This window comes from Culex quinquefasciatus, chromosome 2 (assembly GCF_015732765.1).
Source record: "Culex quinquefasciatus strain JHB chromosome 2, VPISU_Cqui_1.0_pri_paternal, whole genome shotgun sequence".
Classification (NCBI taxonomy): Eukaryota; Metazoa; Arthropoda; class Insecta; order Diptera; family Culicidae; genus Culex; species Culex quinquefasciatus.
In genome coordinates, this window is record NC_051862.1 from 119,941,618 (window position 1) to 119,949,102 (window position 7,485).

Here is a 7,485-nt window from a genome sequence, read left to right on the forward strand (position 1 = left end):
CCTATGGGAGTACACGCAGAAAAAAGAGTTCCCAAAATCGTGAACAAGCGTTCATGAAAAGCGGAACCACGAACAAAGTGTTCAAATTTCATGGTACGTTTTTCAAAATCGTACCATGGGATTTGAACACTTTGTTCGTGGTTCCGTTTTTCATGAACGCTTGTTCACGATTTTGGGAACTCTTTTTTCTCCGTGTACGGGTGTTGGAGGCTGTTGCAAAAAGATATTGGGGTTTTAGAAAAATCAATTTTTAGCAGTAATTTGCAAAAGCTATGAGAAAAAGTTAAACCAATCCTGGATGTCTATGGCACATTTTGAAGTGCTTCAAAAGACCTTTCGAATGCATCTAAGAGAGTTGGAATTGATGAAGTTTTACGGAAATGCGAGCAATTTTAAGATTTTTTATGTTTTTTTGACCTCAAACTTCAAAGCCCGTTTTACCCCACTTCCCTTTGTCGTAGAGGGCTCATATTTGGCATGAGTTCATCTCATGTATAGACAAACAAACGCAGAAAGTTTCATCCAAATCGGAGCAACTCGATACGACCAGTTACACATTGGTGAAAAACTCGCTCTTAAGTGATGGCCTTGGCAGATGCGCTCGAAATTTGATTTTTGTCAGTATTCACAATATATTTCGATTTCAAACGCACTTTTTTAACCCCAAGGTGCACGAAGATAAACAACTTTCACACCCTTGTAATTTTGCTCAGTAGTGCTTGAAAAAGGTCGCTAATCAAAATGTTATTTTGTAATTAGGCTAATTTAATTACCGTTCTTGTGCAGGTGTCCTAATCGAAACCCAGTGAACCGCAAAATTGAAAAAAAAAGACCAAAAAAGCTTTTCTTGTGTGCAAAGAAACGACATTGATTAGATTGAGTGAAATATGGAGCACTTGTTGGTTTAGGATCAGTTCGGTGTTTTGGGGAGAGAGGTTTCATTTTTGCTGACCAAAACGAAAATATTTAATTTGTGTGTACCATGGTTGAAATGTTTGAACCTTCAGAGTGCTTTTCGAAACCACCCAAGTGTGTTTTGTTTTCTAAATAATTGTTGAAACTTGAGTCAATGTTTAAAATGTTTGATCACACTTGAACCTGTTGAATTTTGTCAAAAGATATTTAGGTATCATATGGTTTTGAAAATACCTATAATTGTTTCTTTAAAAAGCAAATGCAACATAAAATTAATAAATTCTCCCGGAAAATCCCAATCACCATCCCGCTGGTCCACATTTTGGAAAATAATTTTGTTTGATATTCGATGAAATGTGTATAAATGAAATATCACGTGGTGAAACGATTTCTGACACGCACGTATTTTTGGACTGAAATACGAGAAATTTGTTTGAGGCTTTCCGCCGAGGATATTTTCCATGTGGTTACGGGAAGGAACGATATTAATTAATTTAATTTCGGCTTACTTTTCTGAAAGACCACAATTCGGTGACCACCTGTGTGGGTATTCTTTGTTAAAAATTTAATTTACTGCTAAATTTTAAATATGTAGGTTTTCATTGTTTTTTTTACATAAACTTACGTTTTCGTTCTCTTGATTACTGACCAGATAAATATAAATATTTGAACAGGTAATCAATTGGAATTATCACTAATCGGAGTTCTGATCAAATTTCTTGGAAATAACCTTCTAGTGAAACTACACCTCCTATTGCTGAGATCTTCAAACAAAATGGGTTAAATCAAATGTGCAAAACCGCCTTTCCACTGCGCAACCACCCACCACCACCCACAGAAACATATTCTCGTTTCGAACCGTTTAGGCAAATTCCCGAGAGATTATTGCACCCAGCAAATTCTGCAGCCAGCAGCTCAAAACCAGGGTGGAAATTTATTTACTTTGAGGCAATTAATATATATGAACATTTTAACGCTTCAGACGCACTCTCCAGCAGTCGACGGCTGGTTTCGAAACGCAAACGAAAACGCTCTCAAACGGATAAACGAGCGGCTGAGAACTGGCGGAGAAGCTTTCGGTTGGTTTTGAGTGGAATGTGGAGAACTTTTGCTGCAAGAAGGCATCATCGTCGGGGAGCACTTTGGGCTAGGGTGAGGTTCGTTGAGTTTGGAAGATGCTTTTAAGGTATATGGTTATTATGATTGAAAATATTTATTTACATGTTTAATTATCAGTTATTTGGAAACTTTTATTTTACAATACACAATATTAAACAAAAAAAAATTGTGTACGGAACTAGTTTTTCGCATGTTTAAGATTTTATGAATTAATTAAAATTTGGTTAACATTAACACATAAGATTTATTTGAGATTTATCAAAAACTTTAAAAAGAATGTCCCCACATCAATCAAACATGATTACAGTCATGCCTCGGTTTAGCACCGCATATGGGGGATGCAAAACCGAGGCGTGCATAACCGAGGCACAGAGCTTATGGGATTTTGGCTATATGGGAGACATTGGCTTTAATCGTGCGAAAAATCATGCAAACATCAAAAAATTATAGTGTTTTGAAATCGGGATGATGTCAGCTATCCATTAAAATTATTATTTTATGAAAATTTTCACAAATGTACGTATTTTTCCTGTATTTCGAAAATGCATTTTTTTTCTCTAAAGAAACCAAAAAAATATTGTTATTGCAATATGGGTATCAAATGATCAGGTTTTTTCATACATTTTGGATGTAATAACAAAATTTTCAGAAAATACTCAAAATTTTCATTTTTTTTTTGAAAAAAACTAAGTATTTCCGAAAAAATACTCAAAATTTCCGTTTTTACAATGTTGGTATCAAACGATCGGGATTTTTTCATACATTTCGAATGTAATAACAATTTTTTTTTGGAAATACTCCAAATTTTCACAAAACTACGTATTTTCGAAAAATAAAAATACTAAAAATTTCAGTTTTTAAAATGTGGGTATCAAACAATCGGGATTTTTTTCATACATTTCGAAAGTTATTAAAAAAATGAAAATACTCTAAATTGTCACAAAACTACGATTTAAAAAAAAATGATTTGATTATTTGATACCCATTTTGTAAAAACTGAAATTTTGAATAGTTTTACAAAAATACGTAGTTTTGTGAAAATTTAAAGTATTTTCATTTTTTTAATAACTTTCGAAATGTATGAAAAAATCCCGATCGTTTGATACCCACATTGTAAAAAACGGAAATTTTGAGTATTTTATTCGAAAATACGTAGTTTTGTGAAAAATCAGAGTATTTTTTAAAAATGTTGTTATTACATTCGAAATGTATAAAAAAACCCATTCGTTTAATACACATATTGAAAAAAAAATTGTGTATTTTATTCAAAAATACGTAGTTTTGTGAAAATTTTGAGTATTTTCTAAAAATGTTGTTATTACTTTCGAAATGTATGAAAAAATCACGATTGTTTGATACCCATATTGTAAAAATTGAAATTTTGAGTATTTTTTTTTCGAAAAAACGTAGTTTTGTGAAAATTTGGAGTATTTTCTAAAAATTTTGTTATTATATCCGAAATGTTTGAAAAAACCTGATCATTTGATACCCATATTCCAATAACAATATATTTTTGGATTCTTTAGAGAAAAAAATGCATTTTCAAAATACAGGTTTTCCGTATTTTTGTGAAAATTTTCATGAAATAATAATTTGAATGGATAATTGACATCATCCCGATTCCAAAACACTATAATTTTTTGATGTTTGCATGATTTTTCATACGATTAAAGCCAATGTCTCCCATGTAGCCAAAAACCCATAAGCTCTGTGCTTCAGTTAAGCACTGGGCCGTGCTTAATCGAGGCAGCTGAATGGTGCAAAACCGGGGCAGTGCAAAACCGAGGCGTGCAAAACCGAGGCATGACTGTACCAGCAATTTTATCGCATTTTCTCTGGATGTGTATCAATAGTTTAAAATCAACATTCAACTGACTTTTCACGTTAAAAATAGCAAATTTCATGGGAATCATTATTTAAAAACACACAATTTCACGCAGTTTGACGTAACGAAAATTAGCCTTATTGGTATTTTTTACATTTTATAGTTTATTGAATTAAAAATCATAACAAGAATTAACAGTCGTCAAGTCAAAATGAATAATGTAACTTGTGTTTTCTTAGAAATAATCAATATTTTAATACTTGTACGTATATAACCTGGGTGCCCACTGCTCTCCACTACTGATTAAAAAATACAAAAATTAAAAAAAAAAGATTGATTTTGTTGAGAACTGCTCTACTAAAAATGCACTACAACTGTAAACATAAGCAAAGTAGAAGGTTATGTTCAAGCTCAAGTGTGACATATTTTTTCTGTTGAAGTGACTTGGTTTGAAGCATTTTTATTCGCGAGGAAAAATTGCGTCAGAAGCAGGCCTGCAAAATGTTTCCAACCCAGCGTACACCTGAAGCAAACCAAAATGTCAGTTCACTGCTAGCATCTGACTGTAAGCCTACTGTGTCCGTTCAACCACTGCCGCCTGACTCGTGCCGGTCGGCTGCTGGAGAATGAGAGACGTGAAAAAATGAGCTACACTCACTCAATTCGTGTCGTATGACTGACTCGTAAAATCCTTTCTAAACACTATTTTGACCATTTTTAAACAATTGAATGGTTCTAGACTGTGCAAAACACTTAAAACAACCATAACTTATATTCAAAATTACATTTCCACGCATAAACACAAACTTTTTGTGTAAAAACTTGTTTCTTTATGTGTGTGCGTGCAACGTAGAATGAGCGTTGGTCGACTACTTCCTCGCATTGCAGCTGCTCAGTGAGCTAGGGCACTCACGACTGAGTCGGGTTTGTTTATGTCACGGTTTTGCGGTTCAGTGAATGGATCTGAAAAAATCGTGTAAAAAAAATCGAAAATCGCTGATTTTCGCGTCAGGACCACTGACATTTTCAGCTCTGGTCAGAAGTGGATGGAATCTTGTGAATCAGAAAAGCAAACGATGGGAAGTTCCATGATTATGTATTTTTGAAACACAGTGATAATATCGGAGTAAGATCATTAAATATTTTTTGGCAGGTGCTATTCAAAGCTTTTGATAATTCGGCGCTTACATTTCAACAGTGTCATAAACATAGGTTTCTAGTTCTAGGTAAGAACCCTTGTTGGCTTCGAATGCCTCAAGCTTGACGCCATAGACTATTTTATTCCTGATAAATAAATAATAGATCGATTACAATACTTGCCACTTCTTGGTATCATTTTGCAAACAGTAAGTTGGTTCCACTTTCCGAACGACTATTCTACTCCCAGTATATGACCAAACGATTGGTTGTAAACTGATCTGAATGATTTTTGCAATATTTATTTCAAACATATGTTCATGGGTGCTTTTCTCACAAGAATTGCTTTTTAACAACTAAAAAAATACCCTCAAAAATCGAAAATTTATACAAAAAAAACTGAATACCAATACTTTTACGTTTTGTACCGATCTGTGATCTTGAAATACAAAATTTGTAAAAAAAAAGAGAAATGAACTTATTAGTTGTAAAATGCATAACTTAGGGTTATACAATGTATTCTGGATTAATTTGGTCAATAAAAATTAATAAAAAATAAATAAAAATGATAAAAATCCAAATGTAAAAAGAGGGGGTTTTCCATACAATGGATAATAATAATGGTGACTATGAATATCAGATTAGATTAGTTTTTCATAAGCACATTTCAGTCGCCTTCACCCTACATCAGTAGTGTTTATGTTTAACTGTACAGAAGCGCTTTATGTTCGTTGCATTCTCGAAGCTCGTGGGGTAAAAGTTGAAACCTTTCATCCTTGTTTTCACCAGCAGACGAACGAGCCAGACTCTCTCCCAAGCACACCCCTCCACAAAACCAATACTTAAACACAACACATTGTACGGGCACAACGGAATTGAAGCTTTTCTCAAATGATGCCGGCCAGCTAAAAACCAAAGATCAGCACTCCAGAGGCGGACTGCGGTCCTCGGCGGCCCCGACTGGAAAATCATCAACGCTGAATTACGGGTCTGGTGGATTGCACACACTTGTGTGTATGCACTCGACTGAAACAATTAACTTTGGGAGAAACAAATGGAGGAAAATTGTTTCGTCCTGTTTTTGCCGACAAACCACACTGCGATATTTGCATGTACATTGCTTTTAGCTGTCTGTTTGCGTAAAGGATGAGGGCACGATTTGTACAGATCGTGGTGAGAAGTTGGTATAAATCATGTTTTCTCTTCTGATGGTAGTTTATTGGATTTTGTTTGGTAGTTTTTATGTTTTTTTATCGATAATCAATAGCCTATTTGTAAAAGAATTGAGAACAATAAGCTGTCGAATCATTTTAAAAAAAGTTTTCACAAATCGCTTACGACAACGCTGATCTCAATCTCACTCAAATTTTACTCATTCATTTTCTCTTCTCTTCACTCTCACTCTCACTCGAATTAGTCCAAATTTAATTGCTTACACTCATTCTCACTCATTCACGCTCATTTACTCCCACTAACACAAAATCTCACTTACTTTAAATCACTAGATTATCTTCAAAGAGAAATGACATGGTACTCAAACATAGCAAAACTCGCTTTCCCGTCTCTTTCTCGCTCATGTGCTTCTAAACGAAGGAACTCAATTTTGACAAGTGATTCAAGTGCTACACTGAGTGAAGACACCGCTCTCTCTCAGGTTCTCTATTACTCACTTTCACTCACTTTCACCTACTCTCAATCACTCTCATTCACTTTCACTTACCCTCACTCACTCTCACTCACTCTCACCCACTCTCACTCACTCTCACTCACTCTCACTCACTCTCACTCACTCTCACTCACTCTCACTCACTCTCACTCACTCTCACTCACTCTCACTCACTCTCACTCACTCTCACCTACTCTCACTCACTCTCACTCACTCACACTCACTCTCACTCACTCTCACTCACTCTCACTCACTTTCACTCACTCTCACTTACTCTCACTCACTCTTACTCACTCTCACTCACTCTCATTCACTCTCAATCACACTCATCCACTCTCACTCACTCTCATCCATTCTCACTCAATTTTACTAACTCACTTCGACGTGATCGTGCTATCTTGTCGCACGTTGCTTTTTACGTTCCGAGAAAAGCGCGTTTCAATGTTTCAATTAACAAAAAATATTGAACACTTTGCACCAAATTCTCCACCCTTGCAAATAATATCTGATCACCAAATATTTGCACACTTGAAATCCTACCCCTTCTCCCCCCCCCCCTCTCACCAAGAGTGGTGCGTGTCTCGATTGAGCTTTGTTCGTCGCCGTCGTGCTAATTTGTGGTACGTGCATTTTGGGCCAAATTGAGATAAGAACGCCATTTTGTGCAGCTCACAATGCCTCATCTTTTGACTTTCACAGATGCCCAAAATTATATTTCAGTCCTGAGATATTCAATGAAAACCAAAAAAGCTCCGAAGATTTTTGTCACTTTTCATATGAAAGAAGTTTCAATTTTGTCGTGCTATCTTGTCACTCCCTGAAA